Genomic DNA, 23,484 nt, shown 5'->3' with positions numbered 1-23,484 from the left:
TTTTTGAGATTGGAGAAATCTGCCAGATGATGTCCTTGCATTAAATTTAATTTTGCACGTGCTGATGCCAAAGGGCAAAGAAAAGTAGAAAGTGCAGGTGATTATGCAGACTGTTAAAATCCAGGCATCCAATAGTGAGAGAGAAAAAAAAAAAAGAGAGAGAGAGAGAAGAGAAAGCCTTAAGCAGCCAGGTTGAGCTAATTCAGGAATTAGCCAACTACAATGCTGGTTTATGGTATAAATATAGTTAAGATTACTGTAAAGTGGGAAAACAGTATTGTGAGACACTAACTTTGCACATTTCCTATGTTTTCTAATAGAATACTTCAAGGTTAAGGAAAGTTCTAGGACAATTGAATATCCTTTCTGAATCATGTACTTCTATTGGCCATGTTCATGATATTTATGGCTTTGTTTTAAACTGGAGAAATATGGTATTTGGAATCACTTGTGTAGAACACAATGAATATTCCTTTCTAAAGTTATTTCTGGAAATAGGTGCCTGAATTAAGTGTACTAATAACATGCACCAACCACATTGCTAAGCCTTCCCCATACTAGGTTCTTTCACATATTAAATTTCATCTTTTCAGCAATTTTATGAGGGCAGTATAATTATATCTATTGTATAAATAAAGAAACTGAGATTTTTATAAGAATATTAATTCTTTGGTATATATATTACATACTTATATATTTGGTATGTGTATATAATATCAACTATATTATTTATATATTATATCCATATCTATATCATCTATCTACATCTGTATCATCTATCTATATCTATATATAGAACCATCTGTTATACCGGTGGTTATGCAAAAAAGATATTCTCAAGTCCTAACCCTCTGTACCCATGAATGTGACCTTATTTAAAAATAGGGTCTTTGCAAGTTTAATCAAGGTAAGATGATGTCATTGGGCTGGGTTTAATCCAATATAATGAACGTCCGTATAAAAAGAGGGAAATTTGGACACAGACATAGAAGTCCAGGGAGAGTGCCATGTGAAGATGGAGGCAGATTGGAGTGATGCAAATACAGGCAAAGGAATGCCAAGTAGTGCTGGCCATCACCAGAAGCTAAAAGAGAGGCAGGAAACAGGTTGTTTCTCAGAGCTCTCAGTAGGAACCATCTTGCTTTTGAGCTTCTGGGTTCCACAGTGTTTCTATCATTTTAAGCCACTAGTTTGTGGTACTTAGTTATGGAAGCCCTAGGAAACCAATATATCACTTGATAGACAAGAGAGAAAATTATAGTAGAGAAGTTAATTTTTTATATTAAGCAAGTTCAGATGATGCTGGTGTATGTTTTATGCTTCTTTAGGTAAACAGCGGTAGAATATTTCCAACAGAAAAAGATAATACCTGGGTTAGAAAGAGGCCCTTACAAAGTTATATTATGCATTCCATTCTAAAAATTCTGACCATATAACTGCCTTATTGAAAAAAGATAAATAAATAGGGGTGTCTGGGTGGCTCAGTTGGTTAAACGTCTGACTTCGGCTCAGGTCATGATCTCTCGGTTTGAGGGTTTGAGCCCCATGTTGGGCTCTGTGCTGACAGACAGCTCAGAGCCTGGAGCCTGCTTCAGGTTGTGTCTCCCTCTCTCTCTGCCCCTCTTCTGCTCACACTGTCTCCTTCTCAAAAATAAACATTAAAAATAAATAAATAATAAATTTCAATAAGGGAGATCCTATTACCTATAGAATGGACTCCTAACTTCTCAAACTGGCAGTGCCTTGCATGAAATAGACTCCTAAAAATGTCTAATAATTAGACATAGGGATTCTCCTTCTTTCCTGGGTTTATCTTGCCCTGCTTCTATACAGCCACCCAACAGTGTAGCTAAGTAGAATTCCTGTCTATTTGCCTAAACATGCCTTCCTCTTTCCCACTTTCTTTCCTTTACCTGTGCTAGAGCCATCATATCAAAGGACTGCTTATCTTCCCTCTTCACTCCCTCAACCTATTTAAACCCTACTAGGCATCAAGACTATGTGATAATTCTTGGGTTAATCCTTTACTAATTATGACGACTTTGGGATTCAGCTACTCCTCTTCTCCATAGAAATTTGTGGGTCTCTTGTGGCTTTTCCAGATGTGTGATTTGCCATACACTACTGTGTTTATCTTATCTTCATTACTGTTTCAGAACTCTCTTGGATCAGGCAGTATTCCTACTCATCTTTTATGCTCTGCCCCTAACTCCAGCCCCTAGCATAATGCCTTATACAGTTTGTCCTCTATAAATGTTTGCTGAATTGATTTTAAGTTTGAATTAAGCAGCACATGATCTCTTGGGTTGAAAAATCACATTGCAGATGGCATGCTTGTATTGCTCAATATTGCTGCACCGATGGAGCAAGGCATATGCTGCAAATTCTTCATCTAAATGGTAGGAACTAGCAAAGGAAAGGTTGTTCAGAAAAGGTTATCTACCATCAAAAGTAACAAGAGAAACAGGCAAATGCTATAGAATTTTTTTTCCAGCTTATTCTATCCATCTAGTGGCAATTCATTTGTCTGGTTAGCATAGCTGCTAGATTCCAGTGTTAGATTCAAAATAAAGCTAATTTGCATTGGCATAGTGACTTAACTCACTGGTGTATTATTACTATGTAAGCAGGTGTACATGCGACTACAAATAAATGCTTGCTGATGGAATCCCAGCAGGGCTTCTGATGAGTTTTCATTTTGTTGAACCTTACCCAGGAAATTACTGTGTAAAAAGCTTTGCTATTAGTTCTTTGCCTGAAATATCGTTTAGCTACACCTGGCCAAATTCGTGGCAATTATACTAACTATACAAAAAGGACATTCCAAAATTCTCATCAGCCTTTTATATCCGTTTTCTCAAATTTAATACTGAAATAATAAAAATACAAAATACTCATACTCAAATCCCTAACAGCATGCATTAAGAGACACTTAGTATTTAAGAGTCAAAAAAAAAACTTTTATAAAAATAGGATAATGTAAGTCAATCTTTCTTTTAAAATAGAATCCACACTATAAATGATCAATTCCAAAGCTTCCAGCCACTGTTTACTAATGAAATGTACAACATAAACATTATGCATGTTAACTGCAGCCCTAAATATGCTTAGGTGGAAATACTAAAAATTGTCATACTGTATCGTGCGATACATTAAAAAGCTGAGAATGAAATATTGGGGTTCTTGGTGCCACAGCATATGACCATATATATCAAATCTGTATCTTAACAAGCTATGTGACATGATCAAACCAACCCACCATGTCTCCATAGCTGTGTTATAATGAATTTTGTTATGCTTATTAAAATGCATCAGTAGACTTTGGTTTTAAACATATTTTAGTCAACAAACATTCTCACTTTATTTTAAAATGAGAAATGAGACAAACTTCCGCATATAAGAAGATCATCAGAAATATAAGGCAATGCATGCCAAATGGCAAAATGCTTGCTACCGATGATCGGTGCTGCATCCATAATCAACGGTGGAGAGGGACTGCTAAGAGGGGAAGACATTGGGCACGTTCCATAAGACAGAATGAGTGTATATGCTGATTCGAATGGAAGAATTCTACTTCATGCCTTCATACCTAGTATGCTAATTAATATGACCCACTGTCACTCTCAAAAGTGTTTCGATTTATTTTTTTTAACGTTTATTTATTTTTGAGACAGAGAGAGACAGAGCATGAACAGGGAAGGGTCACAGAGAGGGAGTCACAGAATCTGAAACAGGCTCCAGGCTCTGAGCTGTCAGCACAGAGCCCGAAGCGGGGCTCGAACTCAGGACCGTGAGATCTTGACCTGAGCCGAAGTCGGACGCTTAACTGACTGAGCCACCCAGGCGCTCCAAAAGTGTTTCGATTTAAATGATAATTATATGTTCATTCTACCACAGAAGAAAATATGAAAGTTTGGCCTTGAAAGAAAGGTGTAATTCAAATAAGCAGAAGTGAGTATCTCTGGAAATCTAAGACAGGTACGCAGTATATGAAGAGGAACAAAAATGAAGCACAGAAATCAGTAGGCTTCATTTGAGCATTTTATGCAATGGGGACTTCTCTGTATTGGGAACTGCAAATAAAGGTGTACTGGTGATCTGCACTTTTCAATGTTGTCCTCCTAGCTTTTGCCTAAGGAAACAATAGAGCTTTTTTCCCAGAGTATGTTTTCATGACTATTTCTCTATTCTGAATGTTTCTGGGGATCTGGGGACACACCACAATCCCACACAGTATCAACTATCTTCTGCCAAGGTAGTCAGATTTCACACAAAAAAATAAAAAATGAAAAAAAAAGAAAAAAAGAAAAGAAAAACTATAAAAACAAGATGCTCAGCTAAATTCAGATTTCCTGTCATCAATGAACAAAATTTTTTTGCATAATAACATCCAAGATATTGGGTGGAACAAAAAAACATATGTACGTTTTTACTATGTCACAATTATCATATGAGATACACTCACATTTAAAAAAAATTGCTATTTGTCTGAAATTCAAATTTGATTGAACCTGCAACTGTAGTCCTGCCTCATTTTCCCTTGACTCTTTCTTTGGTTGATGAAACTCCAACCCTTGGCTTAGGAGACCAGTTTCCTCTACTCTCAAAGGTAATTTCTGTTTTGAGCTTAGGAGGTTTGTATGAAGAATTTTATAATTATTTAGTGATGTTTTCCTCAACTATGTACTTAGGTATAAGTTTATTTTTTATATGCTATGAGTTAAAACTCAAATCTCAATTTTTTACTTAAATTAGTCTTCTATGGAAACTAACAATAAAGGGGTTGAGTTCTCTCTTAACAGGAGTTCAGTCAATACTCTTTCTCTCATCATTGTCAACTCCAAAATGTAAGACAATATGTACAACCACATTGGATCACATACCATTTACTGAACTCCTGCATTTCCTCAGTACCCATTCAACATGGCCATGAGATGCATTATTCACATTATACAAGTGAGGAAACAGACTCAAGGCACTTTCAAGATGTATTTCAAAGTCTCCATAACTAGTTCGTGGTAATGGTATTAACTTTTGAACTCAGAACCCATGAGGCCACATTAGCCAATTTATTTATACTATAATATAGCTGTTTCCAACAGAGCAATGAACATTTTTTGTCATTATTTTTAAATGGCTCTCATAATTTCCTCAAATGCAAATGAAATGTATTGCTGCTTTCTTATTACATACACGAATATCATCCTCAGGTCTGTTCTCTTTTGATTAATATAATAAAAATAAAAATAACAGCAACAACATGTAACACTAGTGTCCAGCATCATGTTGAGCATCTTACATGTTATATTTTACTCACTGTTATAAACTGTCATTGAATGATTTTATTCAGTAATCAAGAATTCCTTAGACCATTTGAACCTTGAAAAATGACATTATAGATTTACAATCTTCTGACACATGGACATAACCTTTTGACAGATACCACAGGAGATAAACTTTTACATCTTAATGTTGTCTATTTGATGGACATATGGCTCTATATCAAGGAACAGACTTTGAAGCCTGAAAAAGAACAATTCTCAACAATGGAAAAAAGGACAATCTCTCCGTACGTAAAAGTCAATACCAAAAAATATTCAAACATGGAGGCATCAAACTTGCTGTTGGTAATTCTAGATACTTAAAAAAGACCTATTTTAATGTTATAGGTAACAGGAATCCTAGAAACTCAATGAACAAATAACAAACAGCAGCAGCTGATCACAGAAATTGCTAAAACCTTGCAGTCTTTTTTTCAAAGAACAAGCTCTGATCCAACGTCAGTTACCCTCGAGCCCTGCAAGAATTTCGCAACTTCACAGAGACTTCTCTTCCAGTGTGGCTGCCTGCCCATCTGCAGAGACAGGCAGGTATTTTCCCACCATTCTGAGCCAGTGTGGGTGTCACCATGTCCTTTGTGACCAACACCAAACCCAAAAGACCCATTTCAAATCTCCTCTTTGTTCCAGTCTTTAATCTGAATGGCTGATCTTAATCAAGTGCAACAGATTGTATAGGAAGTGTAATGACCAATAAATTATTTCACTAGTCAAGCAGGACTCACCGCACATTTACAACAATACAACAATAATGATTGAGGGGAGTAACCTCTTTACATTTAGACCAACAGCCGAGCCACACTGTTATAACAGTACTTAACACCAATTATATGCACATGCAGTGACAAGAAGACAATGTTCTCCCATGTACATTAGAGAATGAAATTAGAAGAAAATTATATGGGCTATTTTCTATTGCAGGTAGTGAAATCTCAGGATGACCAAAAAGTGACATAAAAATGAATAGCATTTCTTGACATATTTGTCAATAATAGAGTGGCCCAAATAAATGAGAAGAGTATGGAACAAATAAGGAGAAAGCCAAGCATAAACACCTTTTCACTAAATTATTTCTATATAGAATTTCTAATTTTAGAATTTATGAAACAGAGCATGATTTCATTTTATAAAAATTGAGATCTTGAATGAAGAATTTTTAAGCTGCAGCACATTTGTACATAACATAGCAGAATTCTATTCTGCATTATAAAGACTTAAACAAACATAGAGTCCTGTAGAAGTAGGGGATCACTAGAATGGAAAATGACTATGATCTGACTTTTGCAAGACACCATTCAATTTCTTCAAATACCAGAGGCCCTGAATACCTCTCTTTGGAATGGTATGAAATGGTTGTACTGCTAGAATCTTCTAGCTTTTTCCCTTTACTTTCTGGTCTTACTCTCAAGCTCCCCATCCCTGAAAGTGGTCAAAGAGATGTTGGTGACTCTCCATCCGGGATGTTGTCAAGAGTATTTCTGCCCTGGTTGTGAGTGGAATTAGACATCTTTTAAGTTCCTTTCAAATTCCAAGGGCCTATAACTTTATTGTGACTTTGCTCTAAATAATGGATGTTTTTGCCAAAGCACATTGAGACTTTGGCTACACAATGCAGATGAGTAAATGAACTGTTTGTCTTCATAAAATAACAGCTTCATGGAATCTTTCCCCAAAGAAGACATTTACCTATACTTTCAATGTCCCCATGGTCAGGATGTTCCATGACTATGTTAATTCCAATTTTAGAGAAAGCTTCTCCATGGAGCTTTTTTAAACATTTAGTTTTAACTTGTCAAGTCCAGTCTGAAATGTGTAAATTGTATAATTCTTTGATTTTCATTCCAAATTAAGTATGGTAGCAGATGTGAATCTTGGTCTGTGTACTCAAGTGTTTAATACATAACAGATTTATTTTATTCTTTCTATGAATATAAAGGCTCACATAAAAATCAAGCTCCCCTTTATGGTTGTGCAAAGCTTCCTTGGCTTCACATAGCTTTAAAGCATAACAACAACCACACCACCATGCTCATCGTGATTCATCTGTCGGCAGTGGTGGGATTACGATGCCCTTTGTCCCTGCTGATTTCTTCTGGTGATTTGGCTGCTTTTATGCTTGTGGCATGAGCTTTTTTCATAATGCTGGTAAACCCTATCCCTAAGGCTCTGCTTCCTAATGCACCCAAACACATAGCAATGCCCAGTGCAGTTATCTAAGGGCTGACTGTCTCGTTAGAGGACTATCGCCAGTTGGAGCATGAGTCTCTGCTACTAGTGAAACCAGTGTGGCTGTCGGATTCTTCACAGTTTACGGAAAGCCTCTCCTCTCGCTTCTCCCCTCCTCTCCAAGAGATCTGGCATAATCCCCTCAACAGGAAGAAGAATTAATTTCAAGCAGCTTCCTTTTTTCTGTTCTGCCTCAAGCCTTCCATGCCTAGTAACTTGCTTGAAGAGGAAAAAAAAAAAAAAGAAATAGAGAAAAGACAAATATAAACTAACCTGTCAACAAATTGTACACCAGTACCATTTTACCTCACTTACCTCTAATGAGCATGTGTTATTTTCCTACAAAGAACGTAATAGATCATTCTATTCATTCATCTTTCACCAGATACTTCTCTCTGCCGTCTATACAGCTAATACAGGAATATCCGTGTCAGTGTTTATGTGATAATAAACCAGTGCTAGGTATTCATCCTCTAAGAGCGAGGGGAGAGCAAAGACTTAGTAGTTCTCTTTCTACAACAATTATATTTACTCCTCTCTAAAACTGTTAATTTTTTAAGTATAAACCTTAATTCTTTTTAAGTTTATTTATTTATTTTGAAATAGAGAGAGCAAGCATGAGCAGGACAGGGAAGAGATAGAAGAGATAGAAAAGAGAGAGAATCCCAAAGAGGCTCTGTGCTGTCAGTACAGAGCCTGACATGAGGCTTGATCCCTTGAACTGTGAGATCATGACCTGAGCTGAAATCAACTCAGAAATTTAGCTGACTAAGCCACCTAGCTGCCCCAACACTTCCTTAATTTGATGAAAGATTTCTGTGATAATAGTCTACGCTATTAAAGAAGGAATGAGAGCAGAATAAATGTTGGTCAACACCATTTCCAGTTTCTTATGTAAGCAATAACATTTCTTGACTATTGATACACTTCAATTTAACCACTAGCTTAAACTTCTCCAAAAGAACTTTGTAACTATTATAAGAATCACTGTTTTGTAAATTGACTGAGTCTCTCAAGCATACACAAAATGTATTTTAAATATTCACAGAGTGGTTTTCTCTTCAGATCAGATTATTAAAACTTTGGTTAAGTTAAATTTCTGGATTCACTCTCAATTGCTGAAAAATGTCTAGTTACTCACATATGAAGTCTCATATAGATACAAGGGACACAAAAATTGAGAAGGAAGAAAGAAAACAAAAGTTTTGCAGTATAAAAAAAAAGCATTTTGGAAACTATTTTTTCTCACCAACAACATTTATTAGAATCCATTTTGTATAAAGTCCTACATGAAAATGGTGATGAAATCTTATTCATGAGCGTATACTCTAAATACTGTTGTAGTAAAATATAGATATCAGTGATAAGAGCAAATATTTACCCAGAAGCCTACCCAGAATCATCTAAACAATGGAATTATTGTAATAGATATTTTGAAAAAAATAACCATGTATTTTTAAAAGTAGACTAATCCAAAAATTGAGGAATAATTTGAAACAATGTACAATAATCCACTGGGTTGCAAGTGACGAGGGTATGATATCTTGGCAGCCGGAATCTAGTGGACAAGACAGGACGTTTTTATCTTAATAGACTATAGTAATGGTACTATGGTATTCTCACCGATGACATACAGATTTTGATGGTTCTTCATTATTTATATATTTTATCAAGCAATAAAATTTTTAAAGAGTTGAATTTCTAGCCTTGTTAGATCTAGTATGTTCTTTCAATCATTTCATCTTTTGGACTTATTCAAATTCCAAAAAACTATTATTCCAAATTAATTCAGGTGATAGGTATGCAAATTAAACAGTCAGCTACTATAATATAAATCTACATGTTTGATATTGAGAAACATATATTATGTAGTATGTGATATAATACATATGCATCCAAAACATATATGATTCATAAAACACTCTGGTCTGCAGATGTATTCATAAAACAAATGAGTACAAATAGGGTGCAACTGACCTGCCATTGATAGAACATTCACATTGTTATTTTCTTTGTAGTTTCAATATTGAAATACCCTGACTTTGCAAGTCTTTTCATTGCAGACACATTGGAAACACATCATTTGGAGGGATCGAGTGAGAATAAAAACCAGGTAATATTATTTGGCTTAGAAGTATCAAAAGAGACTGTAAAGATTGATAGATGAGGTATGTTTCAAACAGAAGAGTGAATACAGACGCACCGCCTGGCAGAGAGAGGAATCTGGATCTGCCGTGATACCACTATTTATTGTAGTAATGATCAACTTGTAAAACTGGAAAGGACATCCACTATAGTTTTGTCCATCCTTTTCTCTAACATGAGAAAACTGATGCAGAGGGAAGTTAATTGACTCATTTGAAGTCCATAGTGAACTTGACAGAATCAGGCCTGCAACTCTTATTATGTAAATTCTGAGGTCTGTTTGTTTTTTTTATTTGTTGAACGTGTATTTTATTTATTTTTTTTTAATTTTTTTTTCAATGTTTATTTATTTTTGGGACAGAGAGAGACAGAGCATGAACGGGGGAGGGGCAGAGAGAGAGGGAGACACAGAATCGGAAACAGGCTCCAGGCTCTGAGCCATCAGCCCAGAGCCCGACGCGGGGCTCGAACTCACGGACCGCGAGATCGTGACCTGGCTGAAGTCGGGCGCTTAACCGACTGCGCCACCCAGGCGCCCCAACGTGTATTTTATTTTTGAGAGAGAGAGAACATAAGTGCACATGAGTTGGGGAGGAGAATAGAGAAGGAAACCAAGAATCTGAAGCAGGCTCCTCCCTGTGAGCTCAGAGCCTGATGTAAGACTCAAATCTAGAACCTGGAGACAAGGACCTGAGCCCAAATCAAGAATTCATTGCTTACCGTCTGAGCCACCCAGGTGCCCCCTAGGTCTGTTTGAATTACAGGAAGGACCTTAACAACATACATCATGGCAGTGAAACATTTTGTGCATATTAGACACTTAAATGCATTAAAGGTATGCATTAAATATTAATTTTCTGAGAACTATTCATAAAATGGAAGAAAAAAATCAGCATCATTTACTGACAATGGGAGCATTTTTTCATGTAATTTCAGAGTAGTGAACACCAAAACAAAATTTCTCTTTTCAATCCTGTCTCTCCCAGTGTTCACAGTCTCACAACTTCATTTTTTTTCTATACACTGAAGTACTTATTTTATTCTTGTCTCCCTTTTTTTTCCCCATTCACTCAATTAGCAAAACAAGAGGTAATTCAGATTCTTAAGGTGAACATTGTTTCATTTTCCTTTGTTCAAAAGCACTTATACTGACACCTTTCAAAGTCTGTTCCTCTTATTTGAGACTCCCCTGTGCTCCTTCTTTGTCTTTTATGAGGAAATTTCCTGAGAGTTGGTCTGTGCTGTGAAACAAAGCCCGGGCAGCTGTGGATGCCACAGCAATGCCAAACAGCCGATGCCAGCGGCCTCCTCCTCGCTGCTGATTTTGTGTTTGTTTGTTTGTGCTGAAATGGCCAGAAGGAACCTACCAGGAGCCCACCAGGAATGCCTGAGCCCTCAACTTCATTCTCAACACTAGTATAAAAAAAAAACAAAAAAAACATGCACACTGCGCCGTAGACAGCCCCCACAAGCCACATCGGTTCCTACTGCGCAGCTCCGAACCGTTTGAAACATTCCTGTTGGGTTGCATTTTACACAACACTACCACGATACATGGAAGACATTTAGATGTGTCTGAGGCAAGGGAAGTAGATACAGTGATGAGGAATTAGAAACAGGAGCACTAACAGCCTTGAAGAAATTCCCTTAGATCAGAAACATAAAAAAAAAAAAAATCAATTAATAACTCAGTCAGTCTTCCATGCAGATCCTTGTAAAGAAAAGGAGGCTATTTTGTCAAAATAATAATCATGTTTTCTAAGGGCTGTCCTGCTAAAAATACAGCTTCTCCAGAGAAGCAGCTACACACACCCTTTAAATAGCACCATTTGGCTTGCATCGTTGCTTGTCCTTATCTTAACTGAATAAGAACTGTCTAATATCCCTCTAAATGAAAGTAATTTTTGGACTCAGTCACAGTGCACATTTGACAATCCTTTCCAGATGTGATTATGTGGAACTCTCTCTCACATTTACAATGGAATGGGCAAAGGGGGTTTGGAGATGTTACATAGAAAATCACTTTTCCAGCCCTCGGGGATTGAAATAAGAGGGTGGTCCATATGACATTGAATATAGGTGAGTCACATGCTGAGCTTTGAAAAGAGAACCATTCTCCTGGGCTGTGAATAGGAGCCCTGCATCCCCCTTTGAGGCTAACCGATACCCTGTGATGAAAACCACTGTATAAATGCAATACGCCTTTGTTCACAGCACCGGCAGGTGTTGTTAAAGCCTTCTGTCCTAGCTCTGACAATGTTCCAGAAACCTGACCTGCCACAACCCTGTTATTCCCACAATAGAAAACCCTTACAGAATAGTTAATTGTGCCAGATTGTGCAATTCTATTGTGATACTTAATAGGGAAGGACAACAGATTCTTATGGTTTGATTTTATACTGATAGACTAGATAAATGGACGTGTCTGGGTATGTGCGTGTGTCTATATATTATATTTCCACACACACACATACTCACATAATTCCCATGATAATGCCACACTCAAGACTTCTGTCTCAAAAGGCAGTGGCTTTGAGATGTTATCATGAGATTGCAGTACAGTTTGAGGAGAATGTTCTGAGTTAGCCATGACTGTGAAGTATCCAACTTACCCAAGATCCAAGACCACTAAGTTTTTATCTCTGTCAACACTCAGAGCTTTTTTGTACAATTGAATTAATCATGCCAACAACTGTGCATCTAGGTTTTCCACTTTCATCAATACCATATTGGAACATAGTATCAAGCTGTTCCTTGAGATGGTTGAAAACACACTGGCTGCAAAAATTAGGTGATATGTGATAGACACAGTTTAGGGAAAATGGAGAATTAAGACAATAATTTGGAAAATGTAGGCAAGTAAAGACTTCCAAAGCAAAAAGGCAAGTAAGAAATAAAAAAAAAATAGCAATTTGATTGATTATTTTCCAGAAAATTGCTAGACTGCTCATGACCCAGTCTAGAATGTTTCTCTTGAGCTTTACTGTTTGAATAGCTCTAGCAAGGGAAGTAGTGCAAAGTTTGGATTTCACTGACCACCTAGGCTATGATTTCAGAACCAGAAAGGTCTGGGTTCAAAGCATTATTCTATGAGTTAGTATATATGTGACCCCTGATCAGTTTCTTATCTGCTTTAAGTCTCAGTGTATACATCAGATTCCCATAAGTGTGTTTTGGATACTTGTGCTTAGCTTGGTGCCTGGTGCATCAAATGACAAATTGTGGCTATGAAACTATTTTCGGAGAATTCCACTCTAATGTGAGTGTTGTACATAAAGAACTCCTTGGGTACATCTTAATGCATTTTTTACCATTTTTATTCATATGCTTTTATACAAATGATTTTTCATTCTAGAATAAATATAGTTTGATTTTTTTATCAATAAGGAGAGATTATTAGTTTGCTTTAACAGAGACAAACATGGCAATAACAAATAAGGTAGAACTTCTCTCTTACATAAAAGGCGAAGTCAGGCTGACTAGGGAGTGAAAGTGGCTCTTGGCTTTATGAGACCACTGGGGTCTTCAGACTCCTAGACTATCACCCTCATCCATGTGATGGAAGGAATCACCATCTCCCTGTCTGTGGTCTGGCCAGCAGAAAGGAAGAAGAGGTGGAGGCCAAGCAGCTTTTCTTAAAGGACACTACCTAAATATTCTTCATCTCACTTCTGCTTACATCCCATTAGCCAGATTACCTAAGCACACCTAGCCACAAGAGCAGCTGGAAAATGTTCTTTATAGCTCATTGCAATATGCTAAGTCAAAACTCAGTAAGCCAAATTGCTAAAACAATTTGGAAGACAATTATGAATTTATTTCCAAAAGTATATGCATCAGTTACCCACTGCTGCATAGCAAACCATCCTACCGCTTAGTGGCCTAAAGCAATAGCCATTTATTTAGCTCATGATCGTGAAGATTGAAAATTGAAATGGCTCTGCTGGGTGGTTTTAGCTGGCCATATGGCAGAGATCAGCTGCAAGGTTATACTTAGGGGCAGGCATCACTGTCAGCTGGAATGCTTCAACCCTCCTCTTGTCCTCCAGCAGGCCACCTGTGGCCTGTGTGCCCGTTGTGTGCACAAGTCCTTTTGAGATCCAGCCTCATGACTTCCACAGTCTCCCTTCTGCTACATTCTGTTGGTCAAAGAAAGTCACAAGGCCAGCACAGACTTAAAAGTAGGGAAAATACAATCTACCTCTTGATGGGGAGGAGCTAACAGGCATAATATAGGGAAGGGACGAATTTGCTGCCATTTTTGTAATCTACCACTGATGGTAATAAATTGGAGTTACTATTAATAAATTTACTATTTACTGCAGTATAAGTATGAAAGATCATCTTTTTTTTTTTTTTTTTTGGAGAGAGAAAGAAAGAGCATGCACGAGTAAACAGGGGAAGGGCAGAGAGAGAAGGAATTGGAGGATCTGAAGCCCCTCTGTGCTGACTGCAGAGAGCCCAGCAGGGGGCTAGAACTCACAAACTGCAAGATCAGTGACCTGAGCCAAAGACGGAAGCTTAACCGATTGAGTCACCCCAGAGCCCCAAGATCATTCCGATTGTAAAATATGTGATGTTAACTTGAGACAGATCAAATTATCAAGTGAGGGGAGATAGATACAAATGTTAGGTCCCTAAGTCACACGAAGTTAGGAACACATGCAGACAATTGCATAACATTTAAATCAGATTAAGATCTTCTACATACAGTATACACCCAAGCCACGTGTTATGGGGTAACTGATTGCCCCGTTGGTGATTCTCAACTCTCTAGTGATCTGAGGGAGAGGAAAGAAAATATTACATTATCTGAGGACAAAATAAGTCAGGTAAACATTACAAAGGAGTGTTGAGAGAATCTGCCAAGGTATCAGAATAGCTGAGTTCTACTTCAAGCTAAGATTCACAATATGCTTACTTTCTTTGTATAATTTTTAAGGTTGGACTAAATTAAATTTGATCTCCCTTCTTGTTTTGACTGGTGTTTGAATCACTAAGAATGACAAAAAGGGCCTTGTTCTTTCAAATGACAAAACTATAAATATAAGAACCGAAAAGGAAATACAAATGCTTAGGTTACTTAGCAGAAAATATCAATATATTTGGAAACATTCAGCTACCTATCTAAATTATGTCTGTAGAAGCAAAGTTGAAAAATATATCTGATTGCAAGCCAACTACACAGATAACTTCTTCAAAAGAGACCAGTTGTGGCTTTGCGCATGGCAAAGAATCCCATAATAATTACAATTACAGTGTGAATATATATCTAAAAGAATATGAAATAAAATCTTAAGTGAATTCATTTCATAATTAAAACATAATAGTTGAGTTCTACATATGATCTTATGTTTTCATATTTGCAGGCTATACAAACTTAGATACGAATTTTCCCCCTCATATCATGTGTCCCTGGGTATCAAACACTAATTCATGTTACTTCTTCAAAACAAACACTAGAGTGAAAAGTAATTTCTTAATTTGAGAACTGTGATGTAATCTACAAAGATGACAGCATCACAACAGTGACAGTGACATTAGCAAATGGCTCCCTAAAACATATACTTACAATTGCATAGCTAGTCACAACGTTATAAAGAACTCCACAGACTGACCAGCCCAGTGATTATCCAAATGTGATCCAAGGACCAGGATCAGCAGCATAACTATGACCTATGAACTTGCTTCATATAACTCTCCAGTCCCACCTCAGACACACTGAATCAGAAACTTGAGAAAATCTTGATATTTCAACAAGCCTGGCAGGGGATGTGGATGCACCCTAAGGTTTCAGAACCACTAGACTAGCCAACATTTCTTAGCAAATAGGCCAAATAGAACAAATCCATTGTCCTGCAATCTAATCAATACCCTTTTCTGCTTTAAATATATCAACAAAAGTTACCTCCATTTGCTGCATGAATGATGTCTCTGTGCACATTAAGGTTCTCTGGAAGAACTTAACGTCATCAGGAGAACATGGCGTGTTCTTGGTAAATAACAGAAACCCAACAAATATCTGTTTATTTCATTTGTTGTAACTTCATAGAAGACACACAGAGAATTTAAAAAATGTTTTAATAAGATAAAAAGTCCAAGGAAAAGGGATTGCACAAAGAGTTACATTGTTTACAAAATGAGAACCATATAGCTTAACAACCTCTTTTTAGAGAGGAAGAAGTCATAGCTCACAGAGCATCAAGAGAATCTTCCAAAGTCAGACCAATTTTTAGTGACAAAATCAGGATGGGGATTTAGGTTTCTAACTGAAAGGCTAGTATTCTCTCTCTTTTATTTTTAAATCTACCCCTCCAGCTGAATTAGAGGTCTATGGGAGTATTTTACTCTTTAAAAACCATCTATGATGAAATAATAAGACAAAAATCAAGTAGAGAAATAAACTTTATGTGCACAGAATAACGACAGAGGATGCAATAGTCCGTGCAATAGGAAAGAAATAAAAATTCAGATTCTCCACAAAAGACCTGCTTCTTCATTGTTTTTTAAATAAGAGATATCAACTTTTTTCATTTCAAATCTTAAATAAGACATGACACCTTGGAATGCAGAGGCTTTCACTAGAAGCTTTTTTTTATTTCTTAAAAATCCTTTAAGCATAAAGAAATAAATTCCTTGCCTAGGAAAACTCTTTTTATAACATCAAAATAGAGATAAATCCACAAAAGAGGGGGGAAAACTGTCGTAGGAGATCGTCATAGCAACCAGATAAGAACAAATTTGGCATAGAAAGCAACCTGATTATTTCTTCTTTTTAATCAAAATTACATATCATCAAGTTCAGAAGCAAAACAATTGTGAAAACAGTACAAGAATTTCAAAGTACATCACATGCACATCAATGTTTATTAACTCTCTAAACACCTAAAGTGGGAGCAATTATCCATTAATATACGAATCATTTATATTTCATGGGATTGCCAACCCCATTTCTCTCTACTCCACACACTTAAAAATCAGTAGACGTTGATTTTTCTTTTCCAGAAATATTTTTCAAATTCATTTATTGCTTATATTTTTATAAAAACTCAAACGATTCATACTGTCTCATTATTTTTATGCTGATTTTTTTTAACAATACCTATTGTTCATGACTGATGCTTTATGGACAATTAATACTGACTTACATAGGTTTCAGAAACGCTCATATTTTCTTGGTTCCTAGACAACAGTGTGATGGTTATGAGTCTGAGTTTCGCCTCCTACTTATAGTGAACAAGGCATAGAGCAGAAATCTGTATGATATGCAGTCATGCCAGGGCACCTTTTTTTTTTTTTTTTTTCCTTTTCCACAGTTTCACATGTCTGGAGAAATGAGCTGATGAAACGTATGTGCAGACTAGAATGAGCCCCAATAAAACAGACTCAGCAAATGTCCATGAGGCCAGAACATGTTAACCATATTTGTAGGGTTGGTAGATCATTGCTTCCGTTTTCAACCGTGGAAAATTATAAAAGATGTAGGTTATGCTAAAGCTCCTGGATAGATGCTTACAAATTCTCTGAAATAGAATGTTCCTATTGCAAAAAAGGACACAGATTCTTCTAACAAAAATTTAAATGGGGCTCAACGTACAGAAATATTTGTGACTTTGCAAAATGATTTGCCACGAAGACAAACTTTTGACTTCTGTCTTTATTTCCATGTCCACAGCCAGTTCAAATGAAGTGAAGAGAAAATTCCCAGTCTGCCTCAATGCCCAATTAATTGTAAGCTGCTGCAATCAACAGGACACAATTACCTGAAGGCACAAACAGGGAATGCCAGAGCCAAAACAAAACATAGCATTCATTATTCTACTCCTTAGTGCACACCACCTGAGCTTTCAATGAGCATGGAAAAGTTCTCAGCAAAGGAAACTTGTGCCAATCAATCAGATGGCTAAACTATGAATCCTACCTTCTGAAATCCTAACTGCAAGTCTGAGGGCCTTACTGGAAAGGATAAATAGGGAACCAAATTAATATGAATGTTGACTGCATAAAAATATAAGAATACCTTGCAGATCTACAGAACGTAGATATATTGCCAAAGTGTATCTTAAAGTCAGATTTTATAGAAGTAGAGCCTGACATAGAGATTTCCATGGAAGTAATTTATTGAAGAAGACTTCAACATGCTTCTGTCCCAATCTAATAGAACAAGCAACAAAATGTTAAAATAAGGGTATACATCTGAATAATAAAATTAGTATTAATGTGCATGACAAAAATAAGAACACGGCACCTGGGTGGCCCAGTCAATTAAGTGTCAGACTTCAACTTAGGTCATGATCTCCCAGTCAGTGAGTTTCAGCCCCATGTTGGGCTCTGTGCTGACAGTTCAGAGCCTGGAGCCTGCTTCAGATTCTGCATCTCTCTCTCTCTCTCTCTGCCCCTCTCCTGCTCATGCTCTCTCTCTCTCTCTCTCTCTCAAAAATAAAATGAAAACATAAATTTTTTTTAAATAAGAAAAAAGGAAAAGGAAGGGTAAGTCGAGTTAAAGCATTCTAAATTATATACATTGTTCAATGTATTGTAAAATTGTTAATTTATTTAATAAAATTAATTTTTTAATGTTGAATGTCCAAAAGTATTAATTTACTTATAACTCTGTAGGTAACCAGTAAGAAAAGAGCTAAAGGCTGTGTAACAACATGTACCCTAAGAGAGGTCTTAGGTTGAAGTCCCTAGAAACAGAGTCTGTGATGGGGATTTTCTGCAAGTGATTATTGAGAATTCAGTTCAAGTAACCATGTGAGAAAATAAGGAAAGCAGTATAGGACAGGGAGAACACAAAGCAAAGAAGAGTTTCAGAAATATTCTAGCCTAAACTTGATTCCACAGGGTGCTCCGAAGCATGAATGGTGACAATATTATTCCACCTTTAGGCAACGGGACCAGGTTTTGTATCACTCCAGGTCAGTCAGCTATTGGTTGCCACTGTCTTGAAAGCATTAGATAACATGCAAGGCATTCCCAGCCATATAGACTCTGATGGCAGAGAGCAATTCTTTGGAGAAGTATGCAGCTCTAAGCCATTAGAAACCCACACTAACTATAGATAGGGGTTTAATACACCAGAAAGGGAAAACTGGTTATGGTACTAACCGTGTCTAATACTAAAGGAAATAATACATTAAATAATAACACATTTAATTAATCCAGAAAAAGGCAGAAAATATAGGAGCAAAAGAATATAGAACATTTGGACAAATAAGAAACAAAAACAAATGACTTAGCTTAAGTTATTAGTAACTATGTTAAATATAAACATTAATTTTTCCAATTACAATACAAAGAAAAACAGACTGGATTTAAAATATACAAGCTGATGGGGCGCCTGGGTGGCCCAGTCGGTTAAGCATCCGACTTCGCTCAGGTCATGATCTCACAGTTCATGAGTTCGAGCCCCGCGTCCGGCTCTATGCTGACAGCTCAGAGACTGGAGCCTGTTTCAGATTCTGTGTCTCCCTCTCTCTCTGCCCCTCACCTGCTCACACTCTGTCTCTCTCTCTCTGTCTCAAAAATAAACAATTTTTTTTTAAATATACAAGCTGCTTACAAGAAACACACCTTAAATATAAGGGAGAAAAAAAATTAAAAGTAAAAAGATAGATGGTAAAATCCTAACAAAATGCCAGTAGAAGATGGTGTAGCTGTACTAATATCAGAAAAGTAGATTTAAAGGTAAAAAAGAATTACAAGATAGAAATAGTACATTTTAATAACAAATAGTCAAACAATCATAAAGATTTAAAAAATAATAAACATAACCTTGAATTATATAAATTAAAAGTTGGAAGAACCAAAAAGAGGAAACGACAAATCTATAATGCTCCCATGACCATAATGTACAATTTTAACATAACTGTTAGAACATGCAGACAAAAATATCAGTAAGGATATAGTCTGACAGTCAAAATTGACTACCATGTGTTAATTAACATATATAGAATAACACACCCAATTCATAAAAGAATTCAATCCCTCTTCAAATTCACATATAGCATTGACCAAAGTTGACCATGTGTTAGGTCAAAAAAGCAAAAGGAATTAGAAAATTCCAGAATTTTGGACATAAAATACTTCTAAATAATTTTGAGTCAAAGAAGAAACCAAAATAAAAGTTAGAAAATACTTTAAACTGAATGATAATAAAAATTAGACATATCAAAAACTTATGGAACTAAGTTAAAAGAAATGTATACCCTAAATGCTTAGGAAATAAGACAGGATGAAAAGTCAATGTTTTAAGTATCTATTCCAAGAAATTAGAAAAAGAACAGCAAATTAAACACAAAGGAAATATAAGGAAGGGAATAATAAACAGAAAAGGAGAAGATAAATAAATTTAATAATGTACAGCAGAGAATATAACAAATCTAAAGATTGGTTATTTGAAAATCATAAATTACATTTATCAGCAAGATTGATCAAGGAAATAACATACACACACAGAAAGAGAGAGAGAGAGGAAATAACATCAGAAATAAAAAGAAAGACATAACTAAAGAAATAACACATTTTAAAATAAGATATTTGAAACATCTTTATGTTAATGGATTTGCAAATTCAAATGAAATCAACAATTCTTTTTAAAAACCCATTATACAAAATGTGAAAAGAAATGGAAATTTTGAACACTACTATCTCTATTTTCAAAATCGATTCTAGCTAAAAATCTTCCCACAAAGAGATCTTTAGATCCTAATGCACTTACTTGTGAATTCTACCAAATATTTAATAAAGAAATAACACAAATTTTATGTAACTCTACTATACTTGTTTTTATGAGGCCAGAACAACCTTTTCTCCAAAACCAAAAAAAAAAAAAAAATCACAAAAAAGAAAGTTACAAGATGATCTTCATCATAAATTCAGATGGAAACCTCCTAGACAAAAATTGACAAACTATCTGAGTGGAGTTAGTATGTTTGTTTGTAAAAAAAAAAAAAAAAAAAAAAAAAAAAAAATGGAGTACTATGTGGCAATGAGAAAGAATGAAATATGGCCCTTTGTAGCAACGTGGATGGAACTGGAGAGTGTGATGCTAAGTGAAATAAGCCATACAGAGAAAGACAGATACCATATGGTTTCACTCTTATGTGGATCCTGAGAAACTTAACAGAAACCCGTGGCGGGGAGGGGAAGGAAAAACAAAACAAAACAAAGGTTAGAGTGGGAGAGAGCCAAAGCATAAGAGACTCTTAAAAACTGAGAACAAACTGAGGGTTGATGGGGGGTGGGAGGGAGGGGAGGGTAGGTGATGGGTATTGAAGAGGGCATCTTTTGGGATGAGCACTGGGTGTTGTATGGAAACCAATTTGCAATAAATTTCAAAAAAAAAAGTATGTTTGTGTGAGGATGTGTGTGTGTGTGTGTGTGTGTGTGTGTGAATACATCAAAGCCAAATTGAGTTTATTAAAAACATGTAAGGTTAGTTTAACATTCAAAGTTTCAAAATTCTAATGATGTAATTCACTACATTAAAAGAATAAAGAAAAAATGTGTCATTTCAAAATATTCAGAGAAAGTAAATAAAACTAAAATCTATTCATGATTCAAAACAACAACTCTTAGGGTGCCTGGGTGGCTCATTTGGTTAAGCATCTGGCTTCGGCTCAGGTCACGATCTCACAGTCACGAGTTAGAGCCCCACATCGGGCTATGTGCTGACAGCTCAGAGCCTAGAGTCTGCTTTGGATTCTGTGTCTCCCTCTCTCTGCCCCTCTCCTGCTCACTCTCTCTCTCTCTCTCTCTCTCTCTCTCTCTCTCTCAGTCAAAAATAAATAAAACATTAATTTTTTTTTGTAAAAATAAAAAAAAAAACTCTTAGAAAACATTTTGAATCTGCTAAGTGGTACTACAAAGATCCTACACTAAACACATTCTTAATGATATGTTTACATCCTTATCCTTGGTATTGGGATCAAGACAAAAATGCTTCCTATTGCATTTATACTTATATCAAATGGAAAATCCTAAATTGTCTAATGATGCAAAGGAAAAAAAAACAAAATACATAAGAATTATGAAAAAATGTTTGATAGTATATGCAAATAATATGACTGAAGACATAGGATATCCAGAAGATGTCAAACTATTAAAATTAATAAGGGAATTTATCAATGCTGCTAGATTCAAAGTCATGTAAGACTCTATGTTTCTTTAAAGCAGCAACAATTAGCAAAGCAAATTATGAAATTTACATCACTTTAATGGCACCAAATTCATTAAATGTTTAAAAATAAATCTAACAGAAAATGTGCAAGACTTCTACCTAGAAAACACCAAATATTGCTGAGAGAATTAAAGAAGATTCAATTACAGTAATTCCTCCTTATTCATGACAGTTTCTTTTCCTGTGGTTTCAGTCACCACTGTCAATCTGAGTCGGGAAGCATATGATCCTTCATCTCATGATAGGTCAGAAGTTAATAGTAGCCTGACACTACGTCATAAAGCCTATGCCATTCACTTCACTTCATCTCATCACAGAAGCATTTTATCATCTCACATCAAAGAGGAAGAGGGTGAGTATAGTACAATAAGATATTTTGAGAGAGAGACCACATTCACATAACTGTGATTATAGTATATCATTATAATTATTCTATTATTAGAATAGATTGTTTTATTAACAGAATAGTTGTTAATCTCTTATTGTGCCTAGTTTATAAATTGAAATTTGTCATAAGTATGTATACATAAAAAATACATAGTATGTATAGGGTTCAGTACTACTGCAGTTTCAGGCAACTGATGGGGGTCTTGGAATGATTCCCTGTGGATAAGAGGGGATTACTGTAAATAGTATTAAAGACAAGGTAATAAAATGTTAAGTTATATAATGTGTATATTTTAGAAGAATGAGTTTTGAAAAGATGTCAATTTCCCCCCAAATTAACTGATACATCAATGCAAATTCCAGTAAGATTAAAAAAAATAAAATTAGAAGACTACCAGCTGGATTACAACTATTTAGTCTACAGCCATACCACCCTGAACGCGCCCGATCTCGTCTGGATTACAACTATTTATATCTTGACTATATCTTCATTTATGTTTTGATTGGACACTGTCATATCTTACTACCTCATATATTCTGTTGCTGTTCAATGTGCAATTTATTAACCTTATGAACATATTAAACATCTAATATGCCTTTCAACTTCAATCAATATTTCTCTAAGTATTTACATACATCAGAGTAATTAGTAAAAACTTACAGAACCCAACTCTTTCAAGACATTTAAATATTTATATATATTTTTAAAACTCTCCTGAACATAATTAAAATCACATGTCTAATGTATCAAAATCTCTTAGGTTAGCCATTTTAAAGAACAGATACAAATATGTAAAGTATCACACAGACTATAGAAGCATGACCAATCCAGGATTCAGGTGGAAGATTAGAACTAGATATATAATTCTGTGGTAATAGGGTCTTCATTATTTTTAAATATGTAATAGCTTTATTGAGGTATAATTCAAATATCATATGTTTCACTCCCTTGAAGTATAAAGTTCAATGGTTTTCTTTATATTCATAAAGTTGTGAAACTATCTCCACTGTCAATCTTAAAACATTTACGTTGTTTGAAAAAGAAACCCTGTGCCCATTAACAATCATTTCCCATTTCTGCCTAACTTACAGTTATAAGCTATCACTCATCTACATTTTCTTTAGCTTTGCCTCTTCTGGAGAGACGATACTGTCAGAATACATAGAATATATACTGTGTGAAGAATGAAGGGCTGTGAAGGG

This window comes from Lynx canadensis, chromosome C2, assembly GCF_007474595.2.
Source record: "Lynx canadensis isolate LIC74 chromosome C2, mLynCan4.pri.v2, whole genome shotgun sequence".
NCBI lineage: Eukaryota > Metazoa > Chordata > Mammalia > Carnivora > Felidae > Lynx > Lynx canadensis.
This window is presented reverse-complemented; position numbering follows the sequence as displayed.